Source organism: Pleurodeles waltl, chromosome 12 (genome assembly GCF_031143425.1).
Source record: "Pleurodeles waltl isolate 20211129_DDA chromosome 12, aPleWal1.hap1.20221129, whole genome shotgun sequence".
In the NCBI taxonomy this organism is placed as follows: domain Eukaryota; kingdom Metazoa; phylum Chordata; class Amphibia; order Caudata; family Salamandridae; genus Pleurodeles; species Pleurodeles waltl.
The window spans coordinates 550,792,170-550,813,195 of NC_090451.1; the positions used below are offsets into that span (position 1 = coordinate 550,792,170).

General features: G+C 45.2%; 1 protein-coding gene across 1 annotated transcript in view; it reads left to right on the plus strand.

Annotated features, from left to right (window-relative positions):
• HSD11B2 (hydroxysteroid 11-beta dehydrogenase 2) overlaps window positions 1-21,026 on the plus strand; it is a 462,059-nt gene that overhangs the window by 152,954 nt on the left and 288,079 nt on the right. The gene's annotated exons all lie outside the window — the stretch shown is intronic.

A 21,026-nucleotide genomic window follows, 5' to 3' on the forward strand; every position in this document is an offset into this window, starting at 1 on the left:
CACTGCCGCTTTAAATGAGTGTGTTATACTTTCTCTTGAGATGACTGGATACAGTTGTTAACTTGAGTTCCTTGAGAAACTACACACCCTTTTCCACACCCTTCTTTCACAAAAGTAATTGATGAATAACCTTTGTGTCCTTTTTTGTGGCAATAAGCACTGCCTTCTCTATAAATGCATCTGGGTGTTATCCAGAGCGTTAGAACGTAACGAACAGAATTTGAAAAATAGGCTCTTCGGGTTTTTAGTTCAATAAAGCTATCCTTGTTGGCTCTGACAGTGCCTTTTCAGTTGGATCTTATTTTGCATGATATCAGTTTCCTTGAACTGTAATGTGCTGTGGTCTCTGTTGTTATGGTCGCACGTGGAACAAGCATTGGCAATGCCAAATAGGTTTGAAGCTCACTCTTGCACGCTGTAAAAGTAATTAAACAATCCTTCTGCAGTGTGAAACAATTCAAAATAAACATTGGCAAAGGCAAATGTTTCACCATGTGCTGGTCAACCATCTGCCAACTTCTCGATAAGACAGCAAAATGGCATGCAGAGTGGATGGGAGGTCACAGGGTGGATTCTCAACCACCTTTTCTATTCTATCATGACTCAAGAAGGATTATTTTTCTGCCGCACATGAGCTCTAAACTACATCTTTGACGGAATGACTTTGCTCTATGTAATTGACATTCTTGAAAATCATGTGCTACGTTCTTATTTCTAGTTGTTTGGTTTATTAAGGTATTGGATGGGTAGACTATTTAATTAATTTTATGTTAATTATTGTTGATGAAATTGTTGATTACAGAGGCATAACAAAGGCCGCCGGCCTCCAGAGGCCCCCCCTCAGCACAGTACCTTCACCTGAGAGCTCCTGCTTGAGTTCGGATGGGGACCCTCCATGTACTTTAAAGGGGGGCCCTCAAGTTTCGTTATACCACTGGTTGATTGTTTTATATATTTTTTATGCATTTGTTTACAAGTTTATAGAGTTTCCTATTTATGTACTAATTTTCAACTTTCTTCTGTAGGGTTTACTAGGGGATTGAGTGGGTAGTGTTTTAATACAATATTGAATAATTATCTGATTAATAATAAATACTTATGCTTATGTTTAAATTGTAATTAAGCAAGAGGTAGCTGGTTAGTGGTCAGTCAAAGCATTGAGATCTATTGTTCCTTAAAGAGGTCTCTTGAACCTGACTTGCTGGATCATCTACGCAGTTGACCGATTGTGTATCATCTGCATATGTCATGAAAGTGAAGCCATAGAACCTAATAACGAAGCCAGGGGACCGACGTAGATATTAAACAGGGTCAGGCTCAGGCTTCGAGAAGAGCCTGTGGAACTCCATGAGGCATTGATTTAATTGTGGAGTAATAAGAAATCTACACAGATGGAATGCAACATCGAAGGTTAAAAGGAATCCAATCAAGTGCAACGACCCTGATCCCAATATCATAAAGCTGAGAAAGCAGAATGCCATGGAAGATGGTGTTTAAGGTGGCAGAGAGGTTGATCAAGATCAGGACTGCTCTACCACCTTCAACAAGCATCCCGTAGATATCGCCCACTATTTCTCCAAAGACTGATTCAGGACTTTGGTCTTGCTATGTGCATTTCGGGCATGCATGTGCCTATGGAATGACACAGCTGCCAGCAGTGGCCATATTATACCACCCTTTCCCCCTTTTTGCCAGTGCTATATGGGAATGATGATAAGTATTTTGCTTTGTACAGATGCTGCACAGCATCGGTAAAAAGCAGTGGCAAAGCGAAATGCTCACAAACCCGTCAGGACCCATTCAGTCAGTCCCTATACTGACAAGACCCTTTCAAAGAGCAAATACGGTTAAATGCATCGAAATTCTGAGTTCAGGGTAGTATGACCATGATGGAAACAAAACCTTTGTAGGGAAACGGCTATCAACATAGTCCTTCATAGCTTTGCCCTCCTCTTTGGTCTTCCAAGGCATCCCAACTGTTTCAACATATGACAGCAACGTAAATGAACAATCAACTATTTTGACAGTTTTGAGTTAGGGAATTTAGTTCCCTAACTACTGCCATCGTGCTCCCTAACTTAGATACATTGCACACATGGTGGCATTAGGTGGGCGCTAAAGGGTGCAAGAAAAGTGGCCCAATATGTTTACGAATAAACATCCTCTTCATAATAATCTCAATGCCAGATCACAATAAAATGTCTGAGGGAAGGTGAAATTGACTTTATTCATGCCTGAGTGCTACAAGATTGAAAACCAGAGCATAGAGTAATTGACAAGGCATGTCTTGATTAGTCAACAGGTTTTTTCACTGAAAGAATTGCCTATTACAGGTTAAATACATTCGTCTAGACTGTTTATCTTAGGCACAGATAAAAATAAAGTATGACTTTATGATTCTTTATTAACAATCAATCAAAAGGACAAGTGACCTCCAGTCCATCAGTATTCACATGTACCAAATATTGCTACCTGCTAATCCTATTACTTAGATGTCCTTTTGCGGAAGAAACCTGCTTACTCAAGTGATCCCTGCCTTGGCCTCTTCTCAAAATGCATTTGTCCGGCAATTCTTGAATGTTTAAAACTTCTTCTTTATCTGTCCTTACTGCAAGCTAATTTTGCTGGCCCATTTAATCGAGTGTAGAGTATTCGTATCCTAAAGCAATCTGGCACTGATTCTCTGAGTTCGCTAAATATCATCCGACTTTGATTCTCCCGACGGCAGCTAAGCTATTATAAGGTCATATTACTCATCAGCTCCATGGTCCTCGAGAACCATTTACTGAGCCCGGGCAGTGTTTTTTTCATTTAATCAGTTCTGAAAGCACTGGAGGGTGGTGCTGGATAATGGTGTTGTCAGTGTCCTGATTTTACTTGATCTGTCAGGAGAGTTTGAGAAAATAGAGAGCACCATCCTGACTAAGCAGCTTTAGGCTGCTAGAATCTGGTTCTGCTCTTACATGGTTATTTCTTACCAAATGTTTAATCTGTTAATGACTCTTCCTTTTTCTTCTAATGCCCTACACTATTTGCGGGCAAGTCTGGGAGTGGATGGGTGGTCACTGGCTCAATCTGAACTCAAGCAAAATTGAGGGACATATTTACAAGCCCTATGCGCTGCCAGTGTGTTTCTTTTTGTGATGCATTGGCAACGCATAGTGCAGGCCCATACCTACAGGGCCACCCAAAGCCACTTTGTGTGGCTTTTCATGGACTTGCAGATATGGTGAAAGGCAACACAGTTCATGTCGCTGCGTAGCCTTACATTGCATCAGGGAGGCATTTCATGGGTGACACCCATGGGCTTTGACACTGTAGGAAGTTGGCTCTGTATGTGCTATTTCAAAGTAAGGAATAGCATGCACAGAGTCCAAGGGTTCCCCTTAGAGGTAAAATAGTGGTAAAAATAGATAATACTAATGCTCTATTTTGTGGTAGTGTGGTCGAGCAGTAGGCTTATCCAAGGAGTAGTGTTAAGCATTTGTTGTACATACACATAGACAATAAATGAGGTACACACACTCAGAGACAAATCCAGCCAATAGGTTTTGTTATAGAAAAATATATTTTCTTAGTTTATTTTAAGTACCACAGGTTCAAATTTAACATGTAATATCTTGTTTGAAAGGTATTGCAGGTAAGTACATTAGGAACTTTGAATCATTTCAATTGCATGTATACTTTTCAAGTTATTCACAAATAGCTACTTTAAAAGTGGACACTGCAATTTTCACAGTTCCTGGGGGAGGTAAGTTTTTGTTAGTTTTACCAGGTAAGTAAGACACTTACAGGGTTCAGTTCTTGGTCCAAGGTAGCCCACCGTTGGGGGTTCAGAGCAACCCCAAAGTTACCACACCAGCAGCTCAGGGCCGGTCAGGTGCAGAGTTCAAAGTGGTGCCCAAAACGCATAGGCTAGAATGGAGAGAAGGGGGTGCCCCGGTTCCGGTCTGCTTGCAGGTAAGTACCCGCGTCTTCGGAGGGCAGACCAGGGGGGTTTTGTAGGGCACCGGGGGGGACACCAGCCCACACAGAAATTTCACCCTCAGCGGCGCGGGGGCGGCCGGGTGCAGTGTTAGAACAGGCGTCGGGTTCGCAATGTAAGTCAATGAGAGATCAAGGGATCTCTTCAGCGCCTCAGGCAGGCAAGGGGGGGCTTCCTCGGGGAAACCTCCACTTGGACAAGGGAGAGGGACTCCTGGGGGTCACGTCTGCAGTGAAAGTCCGGTCCTTCAGGTCCTGGGGGCTGCGGGTGCAGGGTCTTTTCCAGGCGTCGGGACTTAGGTTTCAGAGAGTCGCGGTCAGGGGAAGCCTCGGGATTCCCTCTGCAGGCGGCGCTGTGGGGGCGCAGGGGGGACAGGTTTTGGTACTCACAGTCGTAGAGTAGTCCGGGGGTCCTCCCTGAGGTGTTGGTTCTCCACCAGCCGAGTCGGGGTCGCCGGGTGCAGTGTTGCAAGTCTCACGCTTCTTGCGGGGAGTTGCAGGGTTCTTTAAAGCTGCTTCTTGAAACAAAGTTGCAGTCTTTTTGGAGCAGGTCCGCTGTCCTCGGGAGTTTCTTGTCGTCGTCGAAGCAGGGCAGTCCTCAGAGGATTCAGAGGTCGCTGGTCCCTTTGGAAGGCGTCGCTGGAGCAGAGTTCTTTGGAAGGCAGGAGACAGGCCGGTGAGTTTCTGGAGCCAAGGCAGTTGTTGTCTTCTGGTCTTCCTCTGCAGGGGTTTTCAGCTGGGCAGTCCTTCTTGTTGTTGTTGCAGGAATCTAATTTTCTAGGGTTCAGGGTAGCCCTTAAATACTAAATTTAAGGGCGTGTTTAGGTCTGGGGGGTTAGTAGCCAATGGCTACTAGCCCTTAGGGTGGGTACACCCTCTTTGTGCCTCCTCCCAAGGGGAGGGGGTCACAATCCTAACCCTATTGGGGGAATCCTCCATCTGCAAGATGGAGGATTTCTAAAAGTTAGAGTCACCTCAGCTCAGGACACCTTAGGGGCTGTCCTGACTGGCCAGTGACTCCTCCTTGTTATTCTCATTATTTTCTCCGGCCTTGCCGCCAAAAGTGGGGGCCGGGGCCGGAGGGGGCGGGCAACTCCACTAGCTGGAGTGTCCTGCGGTGCTGTGACAAAGGGGTGAGCCTTTGAGGCTCACCGCCAGGTGTTACAGCTCCTGCCTGGGGGAGGTGTTAGCATCTCCACCCAGTGCAGGCTTTGTTACTGGCCTCAGAGTGACAAAGGCACTCTCCCCATGGGGCCAGCAACATGTCTCTAGTGTGGCAGGCTGCTGGAACTAGTCAGCCTACACAGATAGTTGGTTAAGTTTCAGGGGGCACCTCTAAGGTGCCCTCTGGGGTGTATTTTGCAATAAAATGTACACTGGCATCAGTGTGCATTTATTGTGCTGAGAAGTTTGATACCAAACTTCCCAGTTTTCAGTGTAGCCATTATGGTGCTGTGGAGTTCGTGTTTGACAAACTCCCAGACCATATACTCTTATGGCTACCCTGCACTTACAATGTCTAAGGTTTTGCTTAGACACTGTAGGGGTACAGTGCTCATGCACTGGTACCCTCACCTATGGTATAGTGCACCCTGCCTTAGGGCTGTAAGGCCTGCTAGAGGGGTGTCTTACCTATACTGCATAGGCAGTGAGAGGCTGGCATGGCACCCTGAGGGGAGTGCCATGTCGACTTACTCGTTTTGTCTTCACTAGCACACACAAGCTGGCAAGCAGTGTGTCTGTGCTGAGTGAGAGGTCTCCAGGGTGGCATAAGACATGCTGCAGCCCTTAGAGACCTTCCTTGGCATCAGGGCCCTTGGTACTAGAAGTACCAGTTACAAGGGACTTATCTGGATGCCAGGGTCTGCCAATTGTGGATACAAAAGTACAGGTTAGGGAAAGAACACTGGTGCTGGGGCCTGGTTAGCAGGCCTCAGCACACTTTCAATTGTAAACATAGCATCAGCAAAGGCAAAAAGTCAGGGGGCAACCATGCCAAGGAGGCATTTCCTTACAGACACATTTCCAAATTTACAGGAATCTGTAAACCTGGGAATGCGTCACAATCTTGCGCCTCCCCATGGGAGGCGCACTGAGGAGAAATATATTTATTTATCCTCGTTTTTTCCTCTATGTGTGCTAAAATCTGCAGCACACATAGAAAAAGGAAAAAGCCTCCATGGAATGTTTTTGTGAAGAAAGGTTTCCCTTACTGCACAGAAGCAATCCTGCCTGCAACACAGGCTTCCTTGCGCCATGTTGCAAGGGTGCCTGCATCAGTGAAGGGCAGCTCATAGTGCACCAGCTCAGGGGAAGAGGACAGAAATGTGCTGTAGCTTGTAGATACAGCACATTTCTCCCCTCTCCCTGTGGTACAGGGCAGCACAGCAAGGGAGGTTTGTAAATAAGCCCCTCAGATTTTTGTTGTGGGAAATGCTGGAACCTCCACTTTTCTAGAGAGATGGAACCTTCCCTCCTCCCTGTCAGCATTGTCTATCAACTTGCCTGAAATTTGGCTCCAATGTGCCACTTTGATTACGCATGTTTTTTTTGTTGTTTTTTTAAATTCATTAACACTGCTTTTTTTCCAAAGTGATGTCCTTTCCAAGTGGCAATGGCAAACATCCTGCCATTGCAGCCAATTTTGGCTACTGACTTGAAATTTTTGTAAGCCACAGGGAGAATATGTGATTTGCCCAGAATCACAGGAATGTGGGTCTAGTCCTGGCCTCGGCTCAACATACTGTGATTCTGGGCAAATCCCTTAATCTCCTAGTACCTAAAAAATGTGTAAAATTATCTGGTGCTTAGGTAAAGCTCTCTAGTGCCATTGGGCCAAGTTCATGTGATGTAAAAGTGCAAAAAAGACTATGCTATGTTCTTGTATTTAGGTGATTCTGTGTTTTTGTTCCTATCTGCTCGCCAGGTTCCTAGTTTGCCTCATTTCAATCATGTCAAACCCATTGTACCAGTGCGGCATTGCCTCCACTGCCCAAGATGATATCACCTTTAAGTATCTGTATATGACTTACCATGTTATGGATGGTCATGCCGCACTCTTTATTTAGAATAGCATTCATCTCTAAACTGTCCCATGATGATTTAGTGCTTCCTGCATTTTTTAATCACACCTCCTAGATTTACCGAATTCCAACTTGGAAAATACAGTTTATTTATTCTCGCACCTGCACTTCAGCTTCAGTTCTTTTACCTCCTTGCTCACCCATGCAGCGAACTCAAGGCTTGGCACTAAATGGTCATTTTTAAAATAAGGACATCCTTTTTCATTTTTTCTCCCTGACACAAAGAAACCCTTAAGGACTCTGCAAAAGCTCTTTTTGACACAACTTAAGGACACAATAGACCTCTTTAGGTGCATTTTGAAGGTGAATTTCAGGCAGACATGGCATAGGCAGAAAGATGCCCCTTTAGCAGTAGGCTTAGGGTCAGGACTTGGTTTAGGCAAAGGTGTAAGCTTACCATTAGACTTACATTATATTGAATGAGCAGTAATCTAAAGTTCAGCATTGGTTGATTACAAAATGCATTTGTGCATTACATTTTCAAGATTGTAGATTTTAGATATTTTAGGCCTTATTTACAAGGCCATTGTGCCACCGCTGCATCATGTTTTTTGACACAGCGGTTGTGCAAGCAGTGCTCTACAGTACTCAACATTTACAACTGGCCCATTGGTCCCAATGTGTCAGCTTGTGAAGCCTTGTATCACATTACACTTGTGCCAGGCATAATGTATGTAAGGTAGGCCATGCAGAATGATGCAGGAAATTTACAACATTTCACTGCATTATTCTATGACTTCACTGCATCAGAATTTTACCGCCTGCTCAGAGCATGTGTAAAACTAATGCAGGGCTTTTCTCAATGTAGGCCTTCTGGCATTGCAGGAGTAGCATCATTTTTTTGAAGCTATTCCAGCAGTGTTGAGTTTAGTGCCACCGATGTGCTAAAATTTCTGATGCATCTGTCAAAACGTGTCATGGAGGTCTATACTGTAAACACAGTGCATCCATGACGTCAGTAGGGGGTTCTAAGGCAACGCAAGAAATCTGTCGCATCAGAGCCAATGTGTCAGATTCTTTTAAATGAAACTCTTTGTTTTTAATATAATTGTTTGGAAGTATTGCAGTTAGGTCTTCTGACCCACAACCATTTGCTCTCTGATTGCAACCAGGCTATCCAACTGGCTATGTTAATCAGTAGGCAGCCACTAAGTGAAACTGAGAAACGTATTCAAACCAATTCATTAAAATCTACATATGTCTCTGTGGACGTTCAAGGTGAGGATAGGCAGAACAGGTGGCATTTCACAGATTCCCTGCACTCAGGAATAATTAGGCATGAGCACATCCACCCTAAAGGTGTGCCCATGAATAAAGGGACAGAATTACAGCGTCCTGTGGCTTTTCAGTCATTTTTTAAAGGCAGAATGATGCCTGCAGAAGAGACTGTTTAGTGCAAATTTGTAATGTTGTGGAACTCATCCTATATCTGTTTTAAGTCTTGCCTGAGTTAGCACATGCACTGTCACTTGCAAAACATTTTGTTAACCAAAAGAGGCTTGCAGCCTGCTCATTGCTCACCATTTGTTTGTTTCATTGTCAATCTCCTTTCTTTGCTTCTCCTTAGTCAGCACGTGCCAGCTTGTCTTTCTCTTCATGTGTTTGTGCCTTCATTGGAGCATAGACCTAGTACTGACTAAATGTTTTACTGTCCTTCCACTGCTCACATTTGGATTGAGGTATTTTTTTCTTGTTGCTTCCCCTGTTGTTGTTACTTTCTCATCATCATTGCTTGTACCCTGTCGTTGTTCGCCACCATCCCTCTTTGTATCATTGTTGCTTGCCTTCCTCCCCAACCCATTGTTGTTGCTTGTCCTACTGTCACCGTTTGATCCCCTTCCCATTGCTGCTTCTTGCCTCTCATGTTCCCCCTCCCATTTTTGTTGCTTGCCTTCACGTCATCGTTGTTCGCATCCCCTTCACCCTCCCATTGCTGTTGCTTGCTTCCCCTCTTTCCACCCTCCGTTCGTTGATTCTTGCTTCCTTTCATTGTGGTTTGTGCCCCTCCACACTCCTCCCATCATTGTTGCTTGTCCCTCTTCTTCCAGCCAGAAGAAAAAAATGCATTACAACGGTGGCAAAGCTGCCCGTGTCATAGCACTTGCAGTGTCTCTGCCTCCTTCCTGCAATTGGTGTTGCTTGCCCCACTCTCCCTATAGCCAGCAGAAAGTTCTAAGACATGGTCGCTACTGGTTACGTCATATCACTTAGTGTTCTAATGTTTAGCCATGTTTCACAGCAGTCTGTCCTGCTGTACAACATGGCTAAGACACTTTGACAAAACCAATAGATGTTATATAGGAGAGGCCTACTGACTTTGCCAATGCTTGGTATATGTTACTGCTGCCTAAAAAGAAAATGAGATATAAGAGACAAAAAGTGCTCGCTACCCCTAAAAGCACTACCGGGTCAGCATTGTATTTCAACAGTGTAGGAGGCTGGACTGGCTTGTAGTGAGTACCAAGGGGTACTTGCACCTTGCACCAGGCCCAGTTATCCCTTATTAGTGTATAGGGTGTCTAGCAGCATAGGCTGATAGATAATGGTAGCTTAGCAGAGCAGCTTAGGCTGAACTAGGAGACGAGTGAAGCTCCTACAGTACCACTAGTGTCACTTGCACAATATCATAAGAAAACACAATACACAGATATAATAAAAATAAAGGTACTTTATTTTTATGACAATATGCCAAAGTATCTCAGAGTGTACCCTCAGTATGAGGATAGCAAATATACACAAGATATATGTACACAATACCAACAATATGCAGTATAGTCTTAGAAAACAGTGCAAACAATGTATAGCTACAATAGGATGCAATGGGGACACATAGGGATAGGGGCAACACAAACCATATACTCCAAAAGTGGAATGCGAACCACGAATGGACCCCAAACCTATGTGACCTTGTAGAGGGTCGCTAGGACTATTAGAAAATAGTAAGGGTTAGAAAAATAGCCCACCCCAAGACCCTGAAAAGTGAGTGCAAAGTGCACTAAAGTTCCCCAAAGGACATAGAAGTCGTGATAGGGGAATTCTGCAGGAAAGACACAAACCAGCAATGCAACAACGATGGATTTCCAGTCGAGGGTACCTGTGGAACAAGGGGACCAAGTCCAAAAGTAACAAGCAAGTCGGAGATGGGCAGATGCCCAGGAAATGCCAGCTGTGGGTGCAAAGAAGCTGCTACTGGACAGTAGAAGCTTAGGTTTCTGCAGGAACGACAAGGGCTAGAGACTTCCCCTTTGGAGGACGGATCCCACACGCCGTGGAGAGTCGTGCAGAAGTGTTTTCCCGCCGAAAGACCGCCAACAAGTCTTGCCAGCTGCAAATTGTGTGGTTAGTGATTTTGGATGCTACTGTGGCTCAGGAGGGACCAGGATGTCGCAAATTGCGAGACAGAGGGGACGTCGAGCAAGACAAGGAGCCCTCTCAGTAGCAGGTAGCACCCAGAGAAGTGCCAGAAACAGGCACTACGAGGATGCGTGAAACGGTGCTCACCCAAAGTTGCACAAAGGAGTCCCACGTCGCCGGAGATCAACTTAGAAAGTCGTGCAATGCAGGTTAGAGTGCCGTGGACCCAGGCTTGGCTGTGCACAAAGGATTTCTGCCGGAAGTGCACAGAGGCCGGAGTAGCTGCAAAAGTCGCGGTTCCCAACAATGCAGTCTGGCGTGGGGAGGCAAGGACTTACCTCCACCAAACTTGGACTGAAGAGTCACTGGACTGTGGGAGTCACTTGGACACAGTTGCTGGATACAAGGGACCTCGCTCGTTGTGCTGAGAGGAGACCCAAGGGACCGGTGATGCAGTTCTTTGGTGCCTGCGGTTGCAGGGGGAAGATTCCATCGACCCACGGAAGATTTCTTCGGAGCTTCTAGTGCAGAGAGGAGGCAGACTACCCCCACAGCATGCACCACCAGGAAAACAGTCGAGAAGGCGGCAGGATCAGCGTTACAGAGTTGCAGTAGTCGTCTTTGCTACTATGTTGCAGTTTTGCAGGCTTCCAGCACGGTCAGCAGTCGATTCCTTGGCAGAAGGGGAAGAGAGAGATGCAGAGGAACTCGGATGAGCTCTTGCATTCGTTATCTAAAGTTTCCCCAGAGACAGAGACCCTAAATAGCCAGAAAAGAGGGTTTGGCTACTTAGGAGAGAGGATAGGCTAGCAACACCTGAAGGAGCCTATCAGAAGGAGTCTCTGATGTCACCTGGTGGCACTGGCCACTCAGAGTAGTCCAGTGTGCCAGCAGCACATCTGTTTCCAAGATGGCAGAGGTCTGGAGCACACTGGAGGAGCTCTGGACACCTCCCAGGGGAGGTGCAAGTCAGGGGAGTGGTCACTCCCCTTTCCTTTGTCCAGTTTCGCGCCAGAGCAGGGCTAAGGGGTCCCTGAACCGGTGTAGACTGGCTTATGCAGAAATGGGCACCAAATGTGCCCATGAAAGCATTTCCAGAGGCTGGGGGAGGCTACTCCTCCCCTGCCTTCACACCATTTTCCAAAGGGAGAGGGTGTAACACCCTCTCCCAGAGGAAGTCCTTTGTTCTGCCATCCTGGGACAAGCCTGGCTTGACCCCAGGAGGGCAGAAACCTGTCTGAGGGGTTGGCAGGAGCAGCAGCTGCAGTGAAACCCCAGGAAAGGCAGTTTGGCAGTACCAGGGTCTGTGCTACAGACCACTGGGATCATGGGATTGTGCCAACTATGCCAGGATGGCATAGAGGGGGCAATTCCATGATCATAGACATGTTACATGGCCATATTCGGAGTTACCATTGTGAAGCTACATATAGGTAGTGACCTATATGTAGTGCACGCATGTAATGGTGTCCCCGCACTCACAAAGTCCGGGGAATTGGCCCTGAACAATGTGGGGGCACCTTGGCTAGTGCCAGGGTGCCCTCACACTAAGTAACTTTGCACCTAACCTTTACCAGGTAAAGGTTAGACATATAGGTGACTTATAAGTTACTTAAGTGCAGTGTAAAATGGCTGTGAAATAACGCGGACGTTATTTCACTCAGGCTGCAGTGGCAGGCCTGTGTAAGAATTGTCAGAGCTCCCTATGGGTGGCAAAAGAAATGCTGCAGCCCATAGGGATCTCCTGGAACCCCAATACCCTGGGTACCTCAGTACCATATACTAGGGAATTATAAGGGTGTTCCAGTAAGCCAATGTAAATTGGTAAAATTGGTCACTAGCCTGTTAGTGACAATTTGAAAGAAATGAGAGAGCATAACCACTGAGGTTCTGATTAGCAGAGCCTCAGTGAGACAGTTAGTCACTACACAGGTAACACATTCAGGCACACTTATGAGCACTGGGGCCCTGGATACCAGGGTCCCAGTGACACATACAAATAAAACAACATATATACAGTGAAAAATGGGGGTAACATGCCAGGCAAGATGGTACTTTCCTACAAACAGGTCTAAGCAAGTTATGCAGGCCTTACTGAGTCAACCTCAGAAGCCACAGACACATGGATGCCTACATTTACAGTGGCTGGGTTACAAATAAATACATTCTCACTTAACTGCAGACTTAATATTCTGCTCAGAGCCTTGAGGTTTGATGCCACTTTTAAGAGTTGGCAATAAGTTAACCTACAAGGTGGTAAGACTGTACATTAAAGCTCAGTTTAGAACCTTTTGTTTGTTTAAAGGGAAATTTATATTGCTGTTTCATAGACCAGGCACTCCCTTCCATAGGTGTGCTCCACCTTGGCAGTTGTGATGCACTGCTGAGCGAGAATAAAATAACCGTGGGCTACACCACGTTCTTAGTGGTTCACTTACACCAAATAAAGGCAGGAGAGTAATAACGAAGAGTTTCACACTTGACAAGCACTGGATCTCTTCCCGGGTAACACGTGAAAGGACCTGTAACCAAATACAAGCATAGACATTAAGGTTAATAGGTGCTCAGGAAGGGCTAAATTCACATTGAGTCGGATATCCTTCTGGCCTGGTCCCACTGTGCCTCCATTTTGTAATTTTTAGGACAAGCGCACAATACACTTTAACCTGTTGTAAGTATTGTGGGCCTTTAACCATGCCCACCTCACACCCATCACTTTCACTTGTTCGTGAGCTTGCCTTTCAAAAATCCCTTGATGTCATTGGTAATGGCTGTATGTTTGTCCCGCCATGGGGAGGTTTTGTTACCGCCTTGCAGATGTCTCTGGTACATGGATAATTGCACAATTGCCATATATTTCAGCGTGGACAAACTATTTTTTTCTTTTGTCTCTCCCCTTTGTGCTCCATGGCAGCCATGGCCCTCACAGTGCTCACAGCACTAACACAGCGAACTCCATTGGTGGTATTGAAGTGCTGATTACATTGTTCACACTTTTGCCTAATCAGAGATCTTTCTGTGGCTTTCTACTTTGCGCTCCATAGCTTTCCCAAAAACACGTATAATTGATAAATGCTTAACTAAAAAACACAAAAATCTGCAACGGGCTCTCCTGGCACAGCAGGAGAGCCAATATTACAATATTTACTGCACTTGGGAAAAGTCGCCCCATAATGCTTTGCAAGCATTCTTTTTCAAAACATTTTGCCCACAACTCAGCCTGTGGTGGTCCTAAGACAATGGCACCACCACCAAAACATTCAGCGTGACACACTCTTTCTGTTTAGGTCATTTCTAGGTCCGCACACTAGGATAGTGGGGGCTCCAAAATAATAACCCCTCCCACCATTCAGTCCCTCTTCAAGTTCTCTTATGGCTGGAACTTTTGTTTCATTGCTTGGATTAGTTTGTGTTTAACCCCTTTGCTGGCAGGCTTTTTTTTTGCCTATTTGGAATAGTTCTCGCTTAGGCCCTCATAACTTTTTGTCCACATAAGCTACCCAATACTGTGAAAATTAAGTTTTTTTTTAAAAAAAAGGGTTGTAGAAGAAGGCTTGTGGTTTTTCCCTGAAAATGGCATCAACAAAGGGGCTTTCAGGAACAGGCAGACTTGAATCAGAAAACCCAATTTTTCAACACAATGTTGGCATTTTACTGGGACATACCCCATTTTTACGATTTTTTGTGCTTTCAGCCTCCTTCCAGTCAGTGACAGAAATGGGTGTGAAACCAATGCTGGATCCCAGAAACCTAAACATATCTGAAAAGTAGACAAAATTCTGAAATCAGCAATGGGTTATCTGTGTAGATCCTACAAGGGTTTCCTGCAGAAAATAACAACTGAAATAAAAAAATATTGAAATTGAGGTGAAAAAAACAGCCCTTTTCTCTACATTTTACTCTGTAACTTTTTCCTGCAATGTCAGATTTTTTAAAGCAATATACTGTTATGTCCGCTGGACTCTTCTGGTTGTGAGGATATATAGGGTTTGTAGGTTCATCAAGAACCCTAGGTACCCAGAGCCAATAAATGAGCTGCACCTTGCAGTAGGTTTTCATTCTAAACCGGGCATACAGCAATTCATTTGCTGAAATATAAAGAGTCAAAAATAAGTATCAAGAAAACCTTTGTATTTCCAAAATGGGCACAAGGTAAGGTGTTGAGGAGCAGTGGTTATGTGCACATCTCTGAATTCTGGGGTGCCCATACTAGCATGTGAATTACAGGGCATTTCTCAAATAGATGTATTTTTTACACTCTTATATTTGGAAGGAAAAAATGTAGAGAAAGACAAGGGGCAATAACACTTGTTTTGCTATTCTATGTTCTCCCAAGTCTCCCAATAAAAATGGTACCTCACTTGTGTGGGTAGGCCTAGTGCCCGCGACAGGAAATGCCCCAAAACACAGCGTGGACACATCACACTGTTCCACATAAAACAGAGGTGTTTTTTGCAAAGTGCCTACCTGTGGATTTTGGCCTCTAGCTCAGCTGGCACCTAGGGAAACCTACCAAACCTGCACATTTTTTAAAACTAGTGACCTAGGGGCATCCAAGACGGGATGACCTGTGGGGCTCTCACCAGGTTCTGTTACCCAGAATCCTTTGCAAACCTCAAAATTTGGCTAAAAAAACACTTTTTCCTCACATTTCGGTGACAGAGAGTTCTGGAATCTGAGAGGAGCCACAAATTTCCTTCCACCCAGCGTTCCTCCAAGTCTCCCGATAAAAATGGTACCTCACTTGTGTAGGTAGACATGGTGCCCGCGACAGGAAATGCTCCAAAACACAATGTGGACACATCACCTTTTTCTACAGAAAACAGAGGTGTTTTTTGCCGTGGCCTACTTGTGGATTTTGGCCTCTAGCTCATCTGGCACCTGGGGAAACCTACCAAACCTTCACATTTTTTAAAACTAGACACCTGGGGGAATCCAAGATGGGGTGACTTGTGGGGCTCTCACCAGGTTCTGTTACCCAGAATCCTTTGCAAACATCAAAATTTGGCCAAAAAAACACTTTTTCCTCACATTTCGGTGACAGAAAGTTCTGGAATCTGAGAGGATCCACAAATTTCCTTCCACCCAGTGCTCCCCCAAGTCTTCCAATAAGAATGGTACCTCACTTGTGTGGGTAGGCCCAGTGCTCGCGAAAGGAAATGCCCCAAAACACTATCTGGACACATCATAATTATCAAATACAAAACTACCTGTTTTTGCGGGGGCACCTGCATTCTTGGTCCTGGGCTCAGCAGCCATACAGGGAAACCTACCAAACCCAGACATTTCTGAAAACTAGACACCCGAGGGAGTCCAGGGAGGTGTGACTTGCATGGATACCCCACTGTTTTCTTACCCAGAATCCTCAGCAAAACTCAAATTTAGCTAAACAATCACAATTTTCCAACATTTTTATGTGGTATCACCGCACCAGGACAAATTTCCTACCACCCAACGTTCCCCTCAGTCTCCTGGTAAAAATGATACCTCACTTGCGTAGGTGGGCCAAGTGCCTGTGACAGGGAAGAGCCAAAAACATGTCAAATTTGAGGGGGAACCAAAGCGGGTCCAAAAGGGCAGTTTGGAAAAAAACATTTTTAGGCTGACAAGTGGGGCAGAATTTCTATTAGTATAAATGAGACAATGCTGGGTGGTAGGAATTTTGTGGATTCCTGCAGATTCCGGTAGGTTCCATCACAAAAATGTGGGAAAAATGTGTGATTTCCAGCAAAGTTGGAGGTTTTCAGGGCATTGTGGGTAAGAAAATGGTGCGGGTGCATGTGAAGCACACCACCCTGGACTCACCCAGATGTTTAGTTTTCAGATGTGTCTAGGTCGTGTGGATTTTTCTACATGGCAGCGTCCCAAAGTCCAAAAAGTGCAGCCCTGACCATTCCAAGTGGGACGATTTTGAGAGTTAGCCAAGCTCTCATGGCCCAAATGTAAAACCAAACCCCCAAGTAATCAAATGTCTACTTGCTTGCTGTGGGATAAGATGTTTTAGTGTGCGGGGGAGAGCTGAAAGACTGTTACCCCCTTCAGTTGGGGTGGGGGCATAACCATGCCCATACTGGTTGGTAGCCACCACCCCACTATTTTTTTATTTTTTATTCCCTGGCATTTAGTAGACTTCCTGCCCCCCGGGGTGTGGATTGGGGGTAAATGCCCCATCTGCCCACTGGTGGGCAGAACAACTTTGGCCCCATTTATTTGCGGTGGGGGTATGGCCATACCCCGCTGTCTTATTTTAAAAAAAATTCTTCCCTGGTCTCTGGTGGGCTTTCTGCCCCCCTTGGGGGCAGATGGGCCTTCAAAAAATAAGCCGATCTGCCCCCAAGGGGGGCAGATAATGGCCAACAGTAATGTGCCCCCATGGGGAGCGACCCTTGCCCAAGGGGCTGCCCCCCAAACAAAACACACACACCAATCCCTGGTGCCTAAGTGGTTTCTGCCCCCAAGTGGAGCAGAAATGACCTAAAATAAATTTGCCCCCCAAGGGGAGCAACCCTTGCCTAAGGGGTCGCTCCCCTTGACTGAAATTGGCGCAAAAGAAAATCCCTGGTGCCTAGTGGATTCTGCCCCCCTTGGAGGCAGATCGGCCTAATAAAAATAAGCAGCTCTGCCCCCAAGGGGGGCAGAAATGGCCTAAAATAAATTTGCCCCCCAGGGGAACGACCCTTGCCTAAGAAGTCGCTCCCCTTGCGTGAAATTTTCACCAAAAAATAAAAATCCCTGGTGTCTAGTGGTTTCTGGCCCCCCTGGGGGCAGATTGGCCTAATAAAAATAGGCCGATCTGCCCCTAAGGGGGGCAGAAATGGGCCAAAGATAATTTTGCCCCAGGGGAGCGAACCTTGCCTAAGGGGTCGCTCCCCACATATAAAAAAAATAAAACAAAACAAACAAAAAAAATCCCTGGTGCCTAGAGGTTTCTGACCCCCCCCGGGATCTGCCTAATTACAATAGGCCAATCTGCCCCAGGGGGAGCAGAAATGGCCTAAAACACATTTCCCCCCCCCCCTCAGGAGAGCGACCCTTGCCTAAGTTGTCGCTCCCCTCAAGTGAAACTGACAAAAAAAAATCCCTGGTGTCTAGTGGTTTCTGCCCCCCTTGGGGGCAGATTAGCCTAATAGAAATAGGCAGTTCTGCCCCCAAGGGGAACGACCCTTGCATAAGGGGTTGCTACCCATAAATAAAAAACACACCAAAAAAAATCCCTGGTGTCTAGGGGGGTTTCAGCCCGGGAGGGTCAGAAACAGGCAAAAATAAATTCCCACCCTGGGAGCGGCCCTTGCCCAAGGGGCCACCCTCCTTATCGAGTAAACAAAAAAAATAAAAATTCCCTGGTGTCTAGTGACATTTCTGCTGCCTGTTCGCATTGGAGAAAGGCCTTTCCTCTCCTTTCAGGCTTTCCTGCCCCCTCCACATGATCGGAGGAGAACGGGCACTGGAAGCTGAGCTTCCAGCGCCGGAGGGAAGGCCTCTGATGAGGTCAGCGTGCGAAAGCGCGCTGACGTCATCAGACGCCACAGGGGGGTCATGGGGGAGGCGGGGGTGGAAGGGGAAGCGATTCCCCTTCCATCCCTGCCCAGGGGAGGGGGGTGCCTGGACATCAGGGGGAGCGGCCCCGAGGACGAGATCACCTCGTCCTCGGCACCCAAGTGGTTAAGGGTCTTAGTTTTGCAGTAGACCTGCCAGGCCTGAAAATGTGTAAGTCTCTATATCTGCTAGAAGTTAAATATATGGTAGCACTGCAATATTTTGTGCTATCTGTTTTCATGTGATTATGTGATCTAGAAGCTAATTATATGGCTACATGATGATGCTTCTTAAAATTATATTTTTATTTAGGTGTTCTGTAGGGGCTGTTCTGTGCATTACAGTTAACATACTCCAATATTTGCTGCACTCGGTTGTCCCATAATGCTTTCCAGGGCATTATTTTACAAAATATGTTTCTCATAACTCAGCCCGTAGTAGTCCTAGGACAATGGGACCACCTTCAAAATGTTCACCACAACCTGCTTTTTCTGTCTAGATCATCTTTGGGTCCCCCCACTAGGTTAATGGGGACTCCAAAATAATAACCCCTTCACCAAGTAGTGTCTTTTTAACCTTTTATGGTTAGAACTTTTGTTTTGTAGTTGAAAGTAGTTTGTGTTTTAAGGGTCTTGTGTGTGATATCACTGCAGTATGCCTGCTAGTCCAGAAAATGTGTAATGCCCTACACTTTCTAGGAGCTAAATATATAGTTACACTATAATACTTTGTTATTTTTTCCCCGTGGTTATATCCTATAGAGACTAACTATATGGTAACATGAATTCTATTTTCATTGTGGTGCTCTCTAGGGGCTGCTTTGAGCATTACAGTCTAGTGCTAAACATTTCTTTCTGATAAAGTTTTTGATTGGGTTTATATAATAATTGTATGTGTTTTATTAATCTTGCCTTCTTGCAATTATGACCATGAATCAGGCCAACTTAACATCCTTATTAGACTATGACAGTTTGAACACTCTTGACATGTTTGAGTGACCCTTCTAATGTATTTATTGTGTTAGCCAGCCAGCAACTCTGATGGTGGGGTGCCATACGTGGTATTCTATAGGAATTAGCATGGCAGATTTAAATTAGGATGCTAAATGGCAATCTTTATCATTTGTGGCTGCAGATAGAGGAAGAATATAAATGGAAGTGCTTTAGTTATATGCATGGCCACTGGAATTATGTGGCAAGAAAAGGCCAAATTATGAGGAAGGGTTGACCAATTTCTGTGGCAAGAAAAGTCCAGTTATGAATTTACAATGCATATAGCTCTAAATCAAGCTAATGTGAAACCCATTGCATTGCAAATGCTTGTTGGCTTAGTTGTTATTGTAACAGCTCAGTGTACTAGTATTAGGAGCGCCCTGAGAGGCGTTCTATACTCTGCTGGCCTATACATAGTGCATTTTTTACAAACGTTTTGTTCAAGAAATGTTTCCGTCATTTATCACGTTGGCTGTCGTCCACACTATAGAGTGTATAGGTTGGGTCAAGCAAAATGGGTTGTGGAAGTGTTTGTTTTTACATTGTTCCCTATAAGAAAAGACTCAGGGCCTGATTACAACTTTGGAGGACGGTGTTAAACCGTCCCAAAAGTGACGGATATACCACCTACCGTATTACGAGTTCCATAGGAAATAATGGACTCGTAATACGGTAGGTGGTATATCCGCCACTTTTGGGACGGTTTAACACCGTCCTCCAAAGTTGTAATCAGGCCCTCAGTTTCTCTGTTATGGAATTGAGAGAGGTATCTTGGTGGAACTGATCACTCCTAGACATTTTAGATATATGTAAAAGGTGCCCACAGCATTATTCATCCCTAATGATGAACATTTATTCCTCCTCTGCTTGAAATCAATGTGCTTCAACTAGGGTGACCAGATTTTTAGGAGCAAACACGGGACAGGTCAGACATAAAAGAAGGACTAAAGACGTTACTCTCATTTTTATATCTGGCCTGTCCCATTTTTTGCGTAGCTTTGTGAATGTGTGCCTATACATGTGTGTGTTTATATATATATATATATATATATATATATATATATATATATATATATATATACACACACATACATACACAGATTTACAAGACTCCGTATATAAAATTAGCTATGGCTTGACCTCCCACCCTGCACTCCCATCCTTCACCCCCTATGGCAGATAAAAATAAGACCAAACGTTTACACCAGTAAATCTAGCTGAGTCTGTGCCGATGTAAACCCGGAGCTTCTCCAAATACAAATAGAGCAGTTAGAAGCACTTTTGGTGGAGAGAGAGGCCATCAATAGGACTCCTACTCTGCCAAATACTCTAAATGAGTCCTCAATTGTGCCAAACAAACTCCAATATTATTCGCTATGTTCCAGTATTTAAATATCTAATCTGGCCTAAGAATATTATACCAATAAACAATTTAGTTCAGCCATCTCCTAACTAAAAATGTCGGGTACAGTGGCTGAGATGGAACGGGGGCTGACACTGGACTTTTCAATGCCCCAGTGACACTCTTTGTGGGGTATGGGACACGGGACAAAGCATTTAAATGTGGGACCGTCTGGTAAATTGGGCTCCGCAGCCCTCCTTTTCCCTCCTCTCGCAGAACAGCAGCATTCTCCCCCCCCATGCCCGCCTCTGCTACAAGCTGCACCAGCCAACGGGGTATTGAGCCAGACCCAGTAGGGTGCAGGAGATTATAGCGCTCCCAAGAAGGAGCAAACCTCATCACATGGTTTTGCACAAGGCAATATACTCATCCATTGAGGATGAAACCTCCCCAGGCTGTTTCACACAAAGAGAGTTACTAAACTACCAATATATTTAAAATGGTGTGGACATAGTTCCTAAGAACAGAGAGTTTTACAGAGAACATTTTTATTATGCGATAAGGATCTCAAACATAAGGTGCTGGCACAGAACATTGTGCAGTCAGGGGTCTGGTTGAGACCAGATTATAGCATTCACATGGTGATGTCGAGGTGGAGTGGAGATGTAACTAGGACAATGATTAACACCACATTGCATACATGGATTTTACATATTTACTTTGCACATATTTTCG